The 18,664-nt window shown below is 44.5% G+C and overlaps 1 protein-coding gene across 1 annotated transcript in view; it reads right to left on the bottom strand.

Annotated features, from left to right (window-relative positions):
- LOC138521603 (phospholipase A2 inhibitor gamma subunit B-like) overlaps positions 1-18,664 on the bottom strand; it is a 230,753-nt gene that overhangs the window by 66,692 nt on the left and 145,397 nt on the right. The window lies entirely within an intron of this gene.

The raw sequence follows: 18,664 nt of genomic DNA, 5'->3' as shown, positions 1-18,664 counted from the left end.
TCCTTTTATATAAACCCAACAGAGCCTGTAATTACGTTCCCTTGCAAATAGATGTCCATTGCTGCACCTTCTAAGCTATAGATTGTATGGAGCACCTGCTAATCAATTAATGAAATCCCTGTGTTTAATCAGCAACACACCTTAACAGGAAATGCAAATGCACGAAAATGCTGGGGAGTGCAAACATTTTCATTGAAAACTCCAACAGCTAGTGAAAATCCGTTTTAAATGCTCTTTAAAATTTGTTGTTTAAAAAAAAAGATCTTCATTAAAACTACACCTTATGAATAAAATAAATGAACTATGCAAGCAGAGGCCATGAACGGCAGTAATTGTACAGTCAGAGTGCTTGGGGCAAGGTGACTCTACCTTCAGTGCCTGCCAGCTGCTATAGACATTGCTCGCAATACTCAGGGCTTCCTTTCTAACACTACCAGCAGAGGATGCTGGACATGGCCTTAGCGATGCCCCAGGCACGCCAATTACCATGTCTCTGGCACACTGACAACCCAGGCCAACTTCATGTTCAAGTTTTATGTCATTCTGTTTTCATTGTGGGAATTTTCTTTTTACATAGTTAATATTACCACTAGCATAGCCGTACCCTCCGTATATACAGCGAAAAAAAAGTTATGTTATTGCCTAGTGTAGAGGTGGAGCCAAGTACCCCCACCAAAAGTTGCCTATATGTTGGGATCCAGAGATGACTAAACGAGATGACTAAACAAGCAGTGCCAGTGGGGATACCTATACCCCAAAGAATCTTTGAGACAAGGTATCCATTGAGACAACCCTACATACATGCACAAAGAAATAGTGCTTTTCTGGCTGGGGTTCCGGAAGAAGTATGCGTTTGAATAAGAAGGAAGACTGGTGATGTCATACGAAGTAAGAACTGACGTGTCCAGAAGAGATGCTGATGAAGAAAGAATACAGACATTCTATAGAAACTAAAAATGAAGTAAAGACACCTAGCAGCATTTCAGGATCGAAGTGAAGATGCTCGTGCAAAGAAGCACTGAAGAAAATGCAAAGTCATTTTACACCTGTACAGATGCAGCATCACAAGTACAGGCTGGCTACGTAGATGCGCCAATGTATATATATAGGAATGTACAGAACCTGGATATTCCACAATGTACTTTAGCAAGGCTTGAAAACTCATACTTGGAGAAGATTTCTGTGTGGTGCAGTTGGTATTAAAACTATTGGTGAAGGAGAACTTTGAGAAAGGCTTGGCTGGCCAAGCACCAAGAAGACAGGGCCACAGTGAAATTGGGTGCCTGTCAAAAGGCTACAACGAATGTGAGAAAAGAACAAACTGTGTTTGAATTAGTATGAAAAAACACTGAAGGTGTGAAGAGTTCATAATTTAAGAGAATTAAATACAGCAAGAAGCTCAAAACAGTGGTCTCCAGTCACATGGTCGAGATCAAAAATAGCTTGGGCTGAGTTATACCGATACCAGGAGACAGACCAATTCCATACTCCCTTTATTTCTCAGGCACAAGCAGCTTCTGCAAGGCCAAGTTCAAAGCCTTAATTGACTGGCAGACTGTAGGAGTGATGATAGATGTGGGACTATTTGGCGAGGAGGCAAGATCACGCCAACACTCCATGCACCTGGGATGCTAGCCTGCGTGCTGCTAGCGTGTGGAATATTCCAGAGGGGTACAAGTGTGGCAAACCAATTGTAGAGGGCCACGTAGTTAGGAGCCCTATAGTTTGTGTAACCAATGGATCGTCGTATATTTAGTGATGATGTAGCTGACCCTTCACTTAGGAAGGGCTTAGTTGCCCACCTGACTTAGACACCCAATCACTACCCTCGGCCATATAGAACATATACTTCGATGTTCCCTGAAAGCCAACCACCGCTATTCATAGGTTTTTGTAGTTTGCCACGTAACATGTCAGTAATGATGATTTTTTGCTATAAAAGATATATTTTTTCAAAATCACATTGAGACTGTGCTTTGCGACGTTGCATGATGTCCGTTGTAACTCCCTGTTTTAGATAATTGATATTAAAACAGAACCAACTTTACAAATTCCTGAGTCATTTTGATTATTGATGTTTGAGTAATTTCTGCATCCCCGTCCACCTCTAAGTATTGTGTTGTAATATGCACAGGCTCGTGCATAGGCACACTGGTGGAATGTTGATGCACGTTCAGCAATCAACATTCCACAGTGGCCGTTGAGTGAGGGGAGCCGTAGCATCTGGCTGCGGGGTCTCGTTAATAAAGATATGTAACTTCACTTACCTGTGTCGGAGAGATTGTGACATTGGCGATGAGGATTTCGACGAGACCCTGTCCCACGTGTGCGCGGATCAGCTGTTCGGGCTCCTTGCTCACTTCTGGCGCAGTCGGCAAGGACGTGGGCCGATCAACGCCGGATCTGTCGGAGCTGTTGCTGCAAGCCTGGTCCAATATTAGGACAGCGTTGGCCACGGGTGGGCCCCCCCTCGCCGGGCGGGCGGCTGCCCTGTGAAGTAGGGGAAGGCGAGGAACTGTTCGGGTGCCCAGTCGGGGTGTTTATGCGGGCCAGCTCGCCGCCGGCTTGTCGCGAGCAGCTGGAGGCGTCAAGGGGTTTGCGTTGCCGGCTGCATTGTTTTCATTGGTGGCAGCGGAGTCTTCGTGTGCGTGAGTCCAGTCGGGGCCTCGCTGCAAGTGTGCCAGTTGAGTGAGGCGGAGGCCTGTACGCGGAGCGCACTTGCATTTGCAGTCCGCCGGCAGCTGGCCCCGGCAGTGTCTCTACGCTACGCTGTTCAGCGTGGACTGCAGTCTCCTCAGGGAACGAGGAGGGGCTGCGGTGACGCCTACGCCGCTCAGCGTGGACTGCGGTCGCCCCAGGGAAGGAGGAAGGGCTGCGGTGGCATTGCGTGGTGTGCTTTGATAGCAGCTGACTGCGGCTACTGGCGGATGAGAGAAGACAAGAGGATAACACCCTTCAGCGACGTGGCAAGTTTGAGGGGCCACAGTTTATATGAAAGGTGGATCTGGAGGGGTGTTGCTAGTAAGGTTGGGGCACACAAACCCTGTGCAAGCCAGACAAGTGAAGGTTGGCAGTTCGGCTGGGGCTGGGATTGTTGCAAATCTGTTGGTACATCAGTGGTTGTGACTCACCCAGTGCCAGGACCTGGCTGTACTGCATATGCGTGGGGGTGCACGTTCACAAGGCTACAGTGGAAGACATCTGTCTGCGGTCACATTGGTTGGTGTGTTGTGACTCACCCACTGCCGGGAAAATAAAAAATAAATATATATATATATATTTTTGGCGGTACTGCAGATACGTGTGGGTGCACTGGCACAAAGTGACAGAGAGGACATTTTCTGATTTAAGGGTGCAAAGGGCATTGGGTTGGGCACAGAAAAACACAGTGTTGGGTAGGTTATTTTTGGGGGCACAAGGAACAAGGCAGCAAATTCAGCCATGTTGCATACAGCTGCTAGGCCTCCACCTGCTTTTCTGCCTAACCCAGGAGAGCTGGTTGCTCCTTGGGAGCAGTGGGTAGATGCCTTAAAGGCATACCTGGCTGCATATCGGAGAACTCCTGCCATGCTTACGGGAACATCTCCATTTGAACTAATGAGGGGCAGGAAGGCAGGTACAATGTTGAGAACCCTGGCTATGGGTAGTGGTGGTCCATGCGATATGGATTTGCGAGCTATTGATCGCAGCATTTTAGAGCGCCAGCAGACCACGGGGTCCTCACAAAAGAGTAGGAAGGAGTTGAATGTAAAGCCTGGGGATCAGGTGTACATAAAGAATCCTAGGATAGTTCATAAAGGATACAGCACTTTTATGCCCTTAAGGAAGGTTGTTAAAGTTGGAAAAGGGCATGTGCACTTGGAGGATGGCTCTGTCTGGAGTAAGAGGCGGGTGGTGGTGGATGGATGCAAACGGGTGGACAGGGCTGGTGTGGAATCTGATGTGTAATCACAGGAAACAGTGCTGGATTATAATCCTGTGGGTTCACAAGCCATCAGGTTTGAACAGGAAGAGGTTGTCCCAATTCCAGGTCCTGTTGATCCAGAGGTCAATGTGGAATGTCAAACTGCTATGGCTCAGCAACCTGATACAGGTCAACAAAGGGGTCGTGCGGGTAGGAGCTGTGGTCCTCCCATAAGATTTAGAGATTATGTTTGTTAAGGGTGGAAGTACATTTAATTGCACCCATGTTACTTGTATTTATCTAGCTGTGAAAGTTGCATTTATGACATGTCATGTAATATTTGTTTCATTTTTCATTGTTCAATTTGGTGTTAACATTTCTATCCAAGGGAAGAAGATATGTTGTAATATGCACGGGCTCATGCATAGGCACACTGGTGGAATGTTGATGCACGTTCAGAAATCAACATTCCACAGTGGCCGTTGAGTGAGGGGAGCCGTAGCATCTGGCTGCGGGGTCTCGTTAATAAAGATACGTAACTTCACTTACCTGTGTCGGAGAGATTGTGTCATATTGCTGCCTTGTTTTAAAGGACTCAGGTCTCTGAGTTCACTATAAAAAGATGAAATCTGCAAACATTGGAGTTGGCAATGTTAAGGTAGGGACGCTCAATACAAATAAAGCATGTCCTTATGTGAATGTGACTGATGAAGGAGTATGAGAAGGAGAAATACTGTGACGAAGAAGGTCTGTAATAAAGGAATAGGGCAATGATGAAGTAGAAGGACAATGACAAAGGGGTAAATACTATGAAAACTATCAATAAGGACTAGAAAAAAAATAGAACACAGGCAAAGACCTATAATAAGGGAGAAGGACTAGAAGGAATCACTATACAAAGCTGAAGCACTATGTTGAAATTCTACGACAAAGGTGAGGGAAGGAACAGGACACATAGGAAGGACTATGATGAGGGCCAAGGACTATGACGGAGGACTATATCAATGTCCTATAATGAAGGAGAAGATCTCTGATGAAGGACTATGGTAAAGAAGAAGGACTATGATGAAGAAACATAATGAGGGACAATGACGAAGGAGATGAACTCAGATCAACGACTAAGAGAAGAGATGTAAAAGAAGGACAAAGATCTGTGGCAAAGTTGGACTGACAAAGGAGAAGGATTCAAGCATAGAACTTTGATGAAGGAGAAGGACAATGACAAAGGAATGTGGCAAAGAACATACTATTGCAACCCCCTTGTCTCTATGACTTTGGTTTCTGGCAGTACATGCCACTACAGGAGACAGCGATACAGTGTGCACCCATTATTCCCACCCCCTCTCGCTGAGGAGGAAATTCCCAGTTCTATGCCAAGTAAATAATCAGTGCCTCCAACTAGCGATTGAAAAGCAATAGAATCCTCAAACCTGTATTGGAGCAATGACATACCTCCTACACTAGTACTACCACAAAGATAACCAATGATCTGTATGGTGTACTTTATTGTTGAAACAAGAGACAGACAAACATCCAACACAATAACCAGTTGCTAGCAACCTATGTAGACCCTGGTTGCGAATCTGCAACATAACTGGTAGAGTGGCATTTGAGCTGGTGATTCCCCTATATATGCCATAGTTGAAACTATTGTTAGAGAACTGACCTTTTCAGTATCTGAACCTCAAAAAGTCTGACCCATATTTTGACTCTTTGATTAAAACTTTGTCTTCCTATGAGTGGAAAATGATCATTCCTCCCCTTGTTTACATTGTGTGGCACCTTTTAGAATGCCCAGGAATTCTGACACAGTTATAGACTTGATCAGTGGGTTAACAGTGGAGAAACCCTTCCCTGTGCCTTCCCTGTGCCCTACATTAACCAAAATGGAAAAACCTCACCTTTCGGGATGAGAGCCTAAATAAAACTTTTCAGATTCCAGCTTTGATGCCTGTGAGCATTGGCAGCTGGTAATTTCTTGAGTGGATGGGCATCAATATTTCCCCCAAATATTCCCTATTGACCGAAAGTATTGAGGGTGCCCAAAACTATCAAGAGAGGTTGGGGGGGGGTGCCAATCCAGCCACGTAATAATACTTATCATGCATCCAATACAAAATGTCATACCATGGTAAGAAAGGGCTAGACTAGCTGCACCAAAATGCCAGTCTAGCCATGCAATAAAACTTATGTTTGCTTTATCAAAGATGTCCAATACAAAATGTCATGCCACAGTAGGAAATGTCTAGACTAGCTGCACCAAAATGCCAGTCTGGCCATGCAATAACACTTATCATGCTTGCTTTATCATAGATGCCCAGCACAAAAATTACATGCCTGCCCCCTGGGCCCCTAGCGCCTCACACACGCAAAAACAATTTGATTATGTGTGTATGTGAGGTGCTGGTGGGCCCAGTGGGCTGGAATGGTATTTTCTACTAGGCATCTAACATTAATGCCTAGTAGAGATGTTCCTCCCTTGCGCATGCAAACAGGCAGTTCCCCAACTTGCATTCCCAATGGGCTATGCAAGGCCAGGGAATATCATTTAGGGGTTGCCATGGGTCGCAACGGCGACCCCTTAGGTGTCCCTTGCTAACCCTGTGGTCTCCTGTGCTACCCTTAAAAAAATTAAACAAAATGTTTTAATGCAAGCTCCTGAGCTGTGGCCAGCACCATGTAGATCTTTACTGGAATGGCTGGCTTTCTTGTTCAGGCCTCTTAAAATAAATAAAAAATAAAAATGAAGGAACAGGGGTCCACAAGTCTAACACTTTCAGAAGTTACCCTATATAAGAAAGAATAGGAATACCAAAACATGTGCCTTTCTGGAATTCTATACAATAATTGCTAGACTCATTAAAAGTTTATTTCAGGCACACTTCGGGGGTGAGTCACTGATTTAGTCTGTTCTTAAACACCTCAACTTTCATCCTTCTGAGGTCGATAAATGAGTGCCAACACAGCTTGGGTGATATTGCATGTATGTATATTGCATGTATATTTGTTCAATATAAAGCGCTTAAGCGTAAGCACTATATAACCATGCATCATTATCATTTGTCCATGGACGTCTGCTTGCATTCACAGTAATTTGCTAATATGAGCCTATAAACACTGATCTTAATGATACGATCCATTCTTGTATGAAATGTGTATCACAGTATAGTGATATTGTAACCATATTTTTCATAGTGTACTTAGGAACAATGCTATGTGATGCCACTTCCTGTTTTGTCAAGGGGGGGAAAGGCCGTGTTCCATCGCTTCCCATGATATCACTTCGGGTGGGGTCAAATGACAAGCCTTCCTGTGATGTCATCAGAGGTCACGAGTCGAGTGATGTCACTTCAGCTACCCCTGGCATTTTGCTGAAATGAGGTCCCTGTGCAAGGCTGGCGAAGCAAAACACCCCAGCCTTGCATGGCTCATTGAGCATGTGCGGCAGGAAAACAGAACTGTCAAAGGGAAACTACGTTTCCCTTTGATAGTTCGGGCCAGCCCAGGAGCACTCCCTCAGCTGAAAAAAGCTGAGGGAGTGTTCCATGTTTACACTGGGCTAACTCCTGTCTCCTCCATAATGGGCAGGGGTGCCGGTGCCTCCTGCCCCATTATGGAGGAGCTGCCACTGCTGCACCAATACCCCGTCTGACACCAATCTCACATAATCATATACACAAGCAGTCACGCACCCATACAGCCTCTCTCAATCTTTCACACGAACCCTACCAAAACACTTCACTCACACAGATGTATGATTGTGTGTATCTGAGTGAGTGAAGTGTTTGAGTCGGTATCATGTGCATGATTAAGAAAGAAGCTTTAATGGTGTGTAACTGCTTAAGTCCATGTGTATTTGAACTGTGTGTGTGTGTGTGGGCTCAAAGCGGGCATTGGTGCAGGGCAATACCAATGTAAGAAAGCATGTTGCTGCTATGTGCAGTGCATGCAGTCAGTAAGAACATGTTTTCTCACCTTGCTATTGCCCTGCTCCAATGCCCCCTTCAAACCCAAGCCCACACACACATTCTATACACATGCACCTGCACACAAGCAGTCATGCACCCATACAGCCTCTCTCAATCATGCACATGACTCACACAGATACACGTTCATATATACATGCACACAGTCATGCCCTCATGCAGCTTCTCTCAATCACTGAATGATTGAGAGAAGCTGTGTGGGGGTTGTCTGTACTTCTTTGCGCGCATCTATGAATATGTGCATCTGCCTGAGTAAGTGTTCTGCTGAGCGCCATGTGAATGATTCATTCGCATGGCGCCCAGTAGAACACTTTACTCATGCATGCTCACACATTCATATAAACAAGAGCACACACGCAGTTACACACTCATACAGCTTCTTTCAGTCATGCACTTTACACCCAGCAGAACGCATACTCACACATTTATAAACACATTCACAGCATTCACACAAGTAGCCAGGCACCCATACAGCCTCTCTCTCAATCATACACAACACCCACGAGAACACTTACACAGACACACATTCAAGGTCTGATTGCAGGCCCTGTGTAAAATAATGAAAGTGACTTTCCATCACCGAATGACACGTGTCTTATATTACACAGAGCTCTCAATCAGGCCCTCCTACACGGCATCCACACAAGCTGCCACACTCCCATACAGCCTCTCGTCATCAATCATACACACCTCACTCACCAAAAAACTTAATTCACGCATATACAGTCATGCACACACACACACATTAAAAATACAATCCCTCTCTCTCTCTCACACACACACACACACACACACACACACAATTCTTTCATTCTAAACACTTACCTTAGCGGGCCACGGCGGTGATCTTCTCAGAAGGCCCGGGCTTTCTCCCTCTTCCTTCAACGTCATCATGTTGGAGGAAGAGCCTCAGCAAGGGTCAGGAGACGCCCTTCACACATCCACCTGCCTATTCCTCTATCAGGCAGAGGGCAGTGTTAGCATTCTGACCCCGTCCCGGACTGATACACACAGGCAGAGGGAGTGGTGAAGAGCCATTCAAGATTCCTCCAGGGCTGTTTCTAACTGGGGCCTTAAAGAATCTTGAATGGCTGACGTCACCCATGCTTTCCGAATGTCTTTCACAAAGCTATACATGGGTGAAGGAATGGGTGCTTTATATGTCGCTCTTCCCCCATGTAAACTGCTGTTTAGGGCATAACTACACCACCAGTCTTTGCATTTGCAAAGGATTTAAATGTTTTACATTCTTTGCCAATGCAATTACTAATTTTCAATTATTATGGAGCGAGTTAAAATCACTTGCTCCATAAAGAAAATGCATTTTGGTGTGGGGGCAGGGGCAAGGGTGTGCGTTGTCCCAGTGTCCCGTATGGGCGAGCCCCCTCTGCCTGTGTGGGAATACACCTCCTCAGTCACAGGGAAACACCTGCACAGATGTTTACCGCAAGTGACGAACTGCCACAAAGCCCTCCTTTCCTCAGACTCACCATAAATGCTGCTGCACTTACTCTGGGATGCGCTTAAACACGCCTGGTGACTGCGCCACTACCACCCTTCACTTCCTGTCTCCAGATCCTTTAAAGATTTAGATTTCGTTTTATAGATCATACCTATTTGTTTTTCTTTAGATCAAATCAAAGCACCTTGAGGGACACCAAAGATAATGACATGAAAACGACCGGTCTGTATTGTTTAAAAAAAAAACGTAGTTTAAACTGGTGACCGAGTCTAGACATTTGTTAAAGAACCAAAAATGTGTCACTCACTGTTTCTATTCCAGCGAGGTTACAATATGATAATGGATACACACTGGGTGGATTGGTGAAAAGTTTCTAGAAAAAACAATTGTTTTCATGTAATTTATGGTAAACAAGGTGTGGTAATATGAAATGTCAGTGGAAGGAAGTAAATTGAATTTGCACTTTAGCACATTGCACTTTTCTAACCCCTTGAGCACTTTCATGCTTTTATTGGATTTAAAAAAATAAAATAAGCATGTGTTTTGTTATTGGTTTTTAATAATAAAAACTGAAAGAATATATATATTTGTGGAAATGATCTCATGGTCCCAAAGTGTGCTTGTTTAATTGTTTAAGGTATACCTCAAGGTGCTTTGATTTGTAGATTACCGGAGTCAGAGGAGACACTTTGATATTCTGGCCCCCTTCGTTTCACATGTCTATTTCTAATACATAATGATGTCCAACACCTTTCTCGGGTACCTTCCTAAGCACATGGGCTATGCCCTTTGGAGGGACCTCTGTCCTTATGTCTTGAACCACATCAGGGCAGTTTTCCTGTAATTATCAGTTTTGATTCTCCCCCTCCCCAATGGGGATATCCTAAATGGATCTAAACTCAGATTTGCACAGCATCATTCACATGAATACAGTATGTTCCCTTTCACTGTCTCACCCACTGTCCTCACAGGCAGCCCATACTTCCCTGTCCTGTCAAAGGTCCTCACAGTAATGGGCTCGGTCATCTGTCAGTCATGAGGTCACTGGGATACAGAAATTCCCTGCCATCCTTCATGAACATGCCATTCTGACTCCTACTGTCAGACCCATGTGTAAAGACTGGAGGGGGGGGGGTCTGTACTTCTGCCACAGGGGACATCTTGCTTCCTATCAGGAATCAACTGATTCCAATGGCAGGGCCTGGGTATCCCAATAATGGAGGATACTCAGAGTACCTTTCCAATTCAGCATGGAGCTGCCACCAGCCTACACACAGGCGCCCAAAAACATACACTAAGGGGAGAGGGTTGTACCCCCCGCACCCATAGGTGCCATAAGGGTATCCCATGGGTCTGTACACCAAACCAAAAATAGGAAGAGCTGCACTGCCAGGAGTCCCACATGGACTCCTGGGCAGAAAACAGTACAGAACACAAATGAAAAAGGACTACAGGACAAGGACAGGGAGTCCCTGTCCCTCCAATGCATTTCCAGTATCACACCATGCCAGCACAGAGCAGAGCCACCCAGCCAATGAACAATCAGTGTGACATCACACTAGAATCCACTGATCTGAAAATTTAACCACTTAGATGCTAGGCACCATCCTCCCCATTTACTAGTCAGCTGAATCAGAAAATAACATTCTGAGCGTATACAATGATAAGGGTGATACACTAATACAAATGACTAGGATCAAAAACTATGATGGAGAAGGACAAGGAGGCTTGAGAAGAACTATTACAACACATTGGGCCTCATCACAAGTTGGGCGGTAACGCCGGCGCTAATAGTGCTGGTGCTATCTGCCCTACCGCCAAACCCACCGGCGCTATTAGCGCCGGATCACAGGTTTGGCGGATTTGGAAATCTCCATTCCCCATTGAGCCCATTCGGGAATGCCCCATTCCCCATTGGGCTCAATGGGGAAATTTTGCGCTCATACCGCCGGCGGATTTCCCGCCAGCGGTATGAGCGCGAATTTTCGGCGGATTTCCCCCCAGCTCAGAGCTGGGGAGAAATCCGCCAAAGCGCTGATTTGGCGGACCCTTAAATCCGGCGGTAACAGCAGTAGCACCGATTTAAGGGTTACCGCCAGACTCGTGATGAGGCCCATAATAAAGAATGAAAAGAACTATGATAAAGGAGCAGTACCAGGATAAAGCAGGACTATGATGAAGGACTATGTTGAAGAAGAAAGACTGCGACAAAAGACTATTATGGAGGAGAAGGGCAAGGAAAATGAGAAGGACTGCAAAAAGGACCAATGAGGAACTAGAAGGAGCATGGCAAAATACTATGATGAAGAACTACTGCAAAGGCAAAGGACTATTACCAAGATGTACAATGAAGCGGACTATGATGAAGGACTTGGATGAAGCCAAAGGACTATAGTTAAGGAGGAGGACTATGATGTACGGAAAGAAACTATGAAGAACATTATGATGAAGGAGAAGGTCTATGATGAAGAGTGACAAAGTAGGAGAAGGACTATATTGAAGGACTGTGACAACGAACTATGAGAAGATGAATGTCCATGATGAAGGAGAAAGACTATGATGAAGGACTATGATGAAGGACTCCAATAAATGACTATGGGCCTCATCAAGAGTTGGGGGGTAGCCCTTAAATGTGCCAGTAATGCTATTACAGCTGAATTTAAGGGTCTGCCCAATCGACGAGTTGGGCGGAAAGTTTGGAGTTTTACGAAATCCAGCTTTCTGCCCATTTTCAGACATTTTCAGTGCTATTACTGCCGCCACTATTACCGCCAGCAGTAATAGCGCCCGGAATTTACTGCTGCATCACTACTCATGATCCGGTGCTAACAGCATAAAACAAGGGTGTGCTGGTATAGGCCTGTGGGCATAGGCAATGAGGAGTTAGGATGGGCGGGAATGAGTAGGCAGGTGACCTGGGGTGGGTAGGTAGGGAGAACTGGAGCGAGCTGGGGCAGGCAGGGTTATGTAGGGGAGAGCTAACATGGGTGCATGTAGGATGGGGAGAGCTATGTTGGATTAATGGCCATGGATAGGCAAGGGTGTGTTAGGGTGAATGGGTAGGTATGGGTGTTGGGATCAGGAGGGTTGTCAGTTCTAAATGTAAATTCTACATATGGAATGAATAAATAAAACAAATATATTTTTCTCTCCAGAATCAGCGGGGGTTATCAGACATTTATAGCTAGCATTCCAAGAAAAGATGTACATCAATTATGTACAATTGTTGATACTTTGGTGGAAAAAAGTTTTCTTTAACAAATGTACCCACCGTTGAGATGTGAAGTGGCACTTTAACCAACTAAAGCACAGAAACAGGTTGATGGGTCTGCAGGTCCTTTGTCCCTTGACCTCTGCCAGACAACACATTGTTTGGAAATGGCAGAATCTTATCATGGAAATGAACATGTAGCAAGTCTCTCATTCAAAATTGGAAGCCTTACTGGTAGAAGCATTGCACTTGTTTTGATTTGTTCATTTGTGGACTGAAACGTCCCTAATGGATTGGCTGGGTGTATCATTACTTTATTAGGCATCCTTAAGATGATGCATTATCGTATTTCATTTCCTGTACTATTTCTTTCATATCTGGGTGCCTGCGGGAAGGTGCATCAACATCATTTATGCTCCATGTTGTTTTACACCTTGATATATGTAATTGAGGACTCATATTGTCTTACATACTGTCTCACATCTAACCATTCCTTTGAAAGCATACTGCAATTTTTCTAAATTGTACTCTGTTGCACTCACAAATAAGCATCACTAAAAAGCACATTGCATCGCTGTAAACTGTACGGCAATGTCTTCACCATCTAGGTATCTCTGGAAAGGCTCATTGAATTGCTCCTTTTTATATATTGCTTTCGATATCAGATACAATACCTGCTTTGTTTCATGCTCCCTCTCCACCTACTGACATGCCCTGTGCCTTCCATAGAGCATGCCATAAAACACAAATTAGGAAACTGGATACATGAGGACAAGAACGAAAACACTGGAAACCCTGCACAGCCAACCTTAAAGGCGACAAACTCAGGAGCACAATTTTAGAGCACCAACTTTGGAAAGTTGGCCCACTCATCACGGCACAGATGCCTGAGTCCACATGGATTTAGGAATAAGGCTCGACCTATGCACTCCCGTCAATACAGCAGACCACCTCACGGTCACATTCTCACTGAAATCAGACGAAATAAACAACTTAACCCATAACCTTCTGGACCTGTTCAACAGAGAAACATGACTCTATGTAGCTTACTACACAAGCAACCAGTCTACCATCCGACAATTTGAACCCCGGGTAAAACAGAGAACAAAGAAGCAATAGAAACAACAAAGGGCATCCAATGACACTGACACGTAATCCAGAGGCAGGAGATATGATACACTACAGTTTCATCAATTTCCTCCAAGCATAGAGCTGAGATTCACGAAATACTTAGTGAAGAATAAATCAAAATTCTCTTTATAACAAACACTGGTTGTCTCAGACGACTACAAGGTAATAATACATGAATCCATCCCTACCAACTTGAAACTCATCCAAGTTAACCGGAGCAGCAAAAGAGGAGGAGTTATCACTGTGGCACACAAGGAACATCTCAAAATCTCAAATTTAATTCACTTGGATTTCCCGGATGCTCAAGGACTCCTGAGCCACCCCACACTTAACCACCAAACCATCCTCTCTTTTCTACTTATTTATAGACCACCAACATAAAACCCAACCTTTGCAGAAACGTTTGCAGACATATCTGCTAACCTAGCAATACAACACAAACATCTAACTGTCCTTGGAGACTTCACAATTTTAATTTGAAGTGCAAACAAAATCAGCACTAAAAAGCTTGGGCTCCTACATGGCCAACTTTCACCCTAAATAAATGGTCAAAGTAGTGGCACATGCTGTAGCCCACACCCTTGATGCAATATTTTGTGAAGGAGGCAATCCCTCCCCTATCCCTACCCCATTGAAGGTGCTTAGAGTGATCATCTAAGGATTGATTTAACATCAGTATGCCCAGGCATCAGCTTCCAGAGTCACAAGGGACAAACAACTACCACCACCAGGAGAAGGTGGGAAACTCTGGTTGTGATGGAACTCGGAAATCTTATAGAAAAGGCCAAACACAACCCCAACAAACCAAAACTCTTACTACCAGAAGGAATTTTAAAGACACAGGAAAACTGGATAACCAAAGCAGTAGACACCTGCACCCCACTAAAGAGCATCACCCATTCAGGAAAAGGACTTAAGCAAGATGGTCCATATCCCATCTACAAACACTGTAAAGAAGAAATTAAATACTTGAAAAAACATGGAGGAAACACTGGAATCCACAAGACACAGTCACCTACAATAGACAGATCCATCATTAGAAAGCACAGACCCTTAAAGGGAAGACATGTTACCATTCTAAATGACTCAATAATGCACCTCATCCAGAGGAAGACTTTTGCTAAATCATTGATAAGATGGGAACCTCTCCTTCTTGCAGCAAATTAGCTTCATATACCCAAATGTTATGTGATGATAGCAAACAGTGGTTTCAGCAGGAAAGTACTAATCTTACAGCAATTCATCAACAATATAATAAGGAACGTAACTGGAAGCAACATCCAAACCCCGGTCAATGATGTTCAGCCTACAATCTCATTTATGAAGAGCTTTAAAACAATATCTGAACCAAAGAAGTGGTGAAACTTAGCAACCAAGCCTGCTCTCTGATTGGCCCCTGTGCCATGTACATCTACAAAGACATCCTTAACAAAGAAACACAAGCTTCCTCCTTTTGCAATTTAACTGCTCTCTCGTAACAGAAATTGGACCAAAAGCTTTCAAGACTTCCTATGTCAAACCATTTGTTAAAAACACTGATGTGGACACCCTAACTCAAATATAACTTACGCAGTCAAAATGCTAGAGAGCTACATATAGTACAACATTTTGAAGCATGTAGAGTCGAACAACTTACTAGACCATTCGCAAGTTGCTTTTAGACCTAAGAGTAGCACCGAATTGGCATTACTTTCCATTTAGGACAATATAAAAATCACAGTGGACAACAAAATCACCTTAGCACCCATTCTCCTCAGCATCTCAATGGCCTTTGACACTGTTAACTACAGTAATAATTAGAAGGCTTGACGAAACCGGACCACATAACACAATTTTACCAGAAATTAGATTGTTCCTAACAGACAGTACAGAATTCACCTGGATCCCCCTTTTAGTTCAAGTCCGTGACCCATCACCCATGGAGTTCCCAAGGATCTAGTGCCCCAATTCTGCTTTTCAACATCTATACAACCCTTTTGATGAAGAACATAAAATCGTATGGTCTCACCTGTTACAACTATGCGGATGACACTCAAATCATATACGAAATGACTGATGGCAGATACTCTAGCAACACCCTCAGAAACTGACTTAAACAAATGAGCAATGCATGACAGCAAACCACCTAAAACTCAACACAGACAAAAGAGAAATAATAATAGTCCCACTTCACACTGCACCTGAAACACCTCTAGCATAGCCATTGGAAATGGGTAACTACCCAAGTTAAAGCAATAGTCAAAAAGTTTTTTACCATGTCTGTTCTATCTGGACAGATTATGCCCTACGTCTCCCTGATTATTTCAAGTAGAGTCTACGCAAACATCATTTAATTAATTATTTTAACTGTACACCTTTACATGCTAATCGTTGTTGGACCACACGAATACAAGCATTCTGTAAAGAACGATTTCCTGCTTAAGACCGAGGCAGTTGGAAAATCCTGCAGCAGAGCCTATGCAGGGTTAAAAAAAGGAATACAGAAGATTAATATAGATCTACACCTGGGACACATACAGGTGCAGGTAGGTACAGCATACAGCAGACCTAGAGCAGACACCCAACAGACATGAAGCATGAAAGTATAATATGGTGACTGGTGGTGACTGGTGACATGGAGAAGAGAGACTGAAAAGTCAACCTACACCCTTCCCCTCTCTTCGGATTTACAAACAACAGTTTTTCTTGCATCCCCTTTATTTAGGATTACCACATGAATCAATTTCATAAGCGACATTGTACCCGTTTTCTGGGCTTTCACTTCTCCATCAATTGCCTGCTATGAGTTGTAGTTTTGGGTCACTTCAATTGAATTAAAGGCTGCATTGACAGTGGTCTTGCAATTAACAACTCAAAGACAAAAGGCCATGGTATTCATGAGGCAAACAGCAAGAAGTGTCCCAAGTTGAATGTGAAGATAGGGGGACTTCAAATTGAGAGGGTAGACACTTTTGATTACCTGGGTATTAGACTTGCTGCTAAAGGAACATGGTCTGCAAAGGTAGAAAGAGTCTCACCCTAAGTTACCAGGGCGATCCAGACGTGGACCCCTTGCTCACTGTTCTTAGAGAGGCACAGCCTCTCCTCACTGATGATGCCCAAAAAGGCTGAAACACATGTATGCGGTTGCTGTTGGTACTCTTGTTCAGAGGAGAATTGCCTAGCATTTTGGGTCTGGACTGCCCCTGGGCAGGACAAAGACTGATATGCGGGGACATTTCTTCTCTGTGAAAGGGACAGTGAGCTAAAGACTTGGTAGAATCTCTCCCAGGGGATATTTACCCAAGAACAGGTCATTGGGCTCTGTTCGTGCTGGTAGAGAGATTCCCAGACCCCCCTTTGTTTTGCATAAGTTAACTTTGGGTCTCACCCTAAGTTACCAAGGCGATCCAGACGTGGACCCCTTGCTCACTGTTCTTAGAGAGGCACAGATTCACCTCACTGATGATGCCCAACAAGGCTGAAACACGTGTATGGGGTTGCGGTTGGTACTCTTGTTCAGAGCAGAATTGCCTACCATTTTGGTGCTGGACTGGCCCTGGGCAGGACAAAGACTGATAAGCGGGGACATTTCTTCTCTGTGAAAGGGACAGTGAGCTAAAGACTTGATAGAGTCTCTCCCAGGAGTTATTCACCCAAGAACAAATTGGGCTGTGTTTGTGCTGGTACAGAGATTCCCGGATCCCCCTTTGTTTTGCATAAATTAAATTCAGGTCTCACCCTAAGTTACCAGGGCGATCCAGACATGGACCCCTTGCTCACTGTTCTTAGAGAGGCACAGATTCACCTCACTGATGATGCCCAACAAGGCTGAAACACGTGTATGGGGTTGCTGTTGGTACTCTCGTTCAGAGCAGAATTGCCTACCATTTTGGTGCTGGACTGCCCCTGGGCAGGACAAATACTGATAAGCGGGGACATTTCTTCTCTGTGAAAGGGACAGTGAGCTAAAGACTTGGTAGAGTCTCTCCCAGGGGTTATTCACCCAAGAACACATTGGGCTGTGTTTGAGCTGGTATAGAGATTCCCGGATCCCCCTTTGTTTTGCATAAATTAACTTTGGGTCTCACCCTAAGTTACCAGGGCGATCCAGACGTGGACCCCTTGCTCACTGTTCTTACAGAGGCACAGCTTCACCTCACTGATGATGCCCAACAAGGCCGAAACACGTGTATGGGGTTGTTGTTGATACTCTTGTTCAGAGGAGAATTGCCTATCATTTTAGTGCTGGACTGCCCCTGGGCAGGACAAAGACTGATATGCGGGGACATTTCTTCTCTGTGAAAGGGACAGTGAGCTAAAGACTTGATAGAGTCTCTCCCATGGGTTACTCACCCAAGAACAGGTCATTGGGCTGTGTTTGTGCTGGTAGAGAGATTCCCAGACCCCCCCTTTATTTTGCAGGTAGAAAGGCAGTGACTACAATGGACAGAACAAGCAATGCTCCGCTAAAACTAGCTAGCTCGTTTGGTGGTGGTGGGTGGTCTTCCTCGCTTGAATTGTACAATGTGCAAGCTCAGGCAGCTTCAATTTATGGAGCCGGTATTCTGGGCTATGTTAATCACCAAAAATGCTTAAAAAACATATTTCCATGGGCAGTAAGGAGCACCCCGAACATGTCCTTGCACATTGAACTCACACAACCATTGATGGCTAATATATTGGCCAGCAGACGCACCCTATACTGTATACGCCTTTGGGCAACCCCTGAATTGTCCAAATACAAAGTCACAATGGGTGACCTGCCATATGTCTATTGGCCTTTAACAATTTGAATTCTGGCCTTTATAGTTCGATCCTCTTACATCATCACTATTCCTTAGATTAGGGCAAGAATAGGGGGATTTGATTCATAGCAGGGGATCGCTCGGACAAGCAACAATAGAAAAACAATTTATCTTTTTGTTTATGCCTTATGTTGTTGCATACTGTTCCTATGTATATCTATGAATATCTAACGCATTTGCTCT

Source organism: Ambystoma mexicanum, chromosome 1q (assembly GCF_040938575.1).
Source record: "Ambystoma mexicanum isolate Mex_15411 chromosome 1q, UKY_AmexF1_1, whole genome shotgun sequence".
NCBI lineage: Eukaryota > Metazoa > Chordata > Amphibia > Caudata > Ambystomatidae > Ambystoma > Ambystoma mexicanum.
The sequence above is the reverse complement of the archived record's forward strand: the minus strand, read 5'-3'. Positions and strand labels throughout refer to the sequence as shown.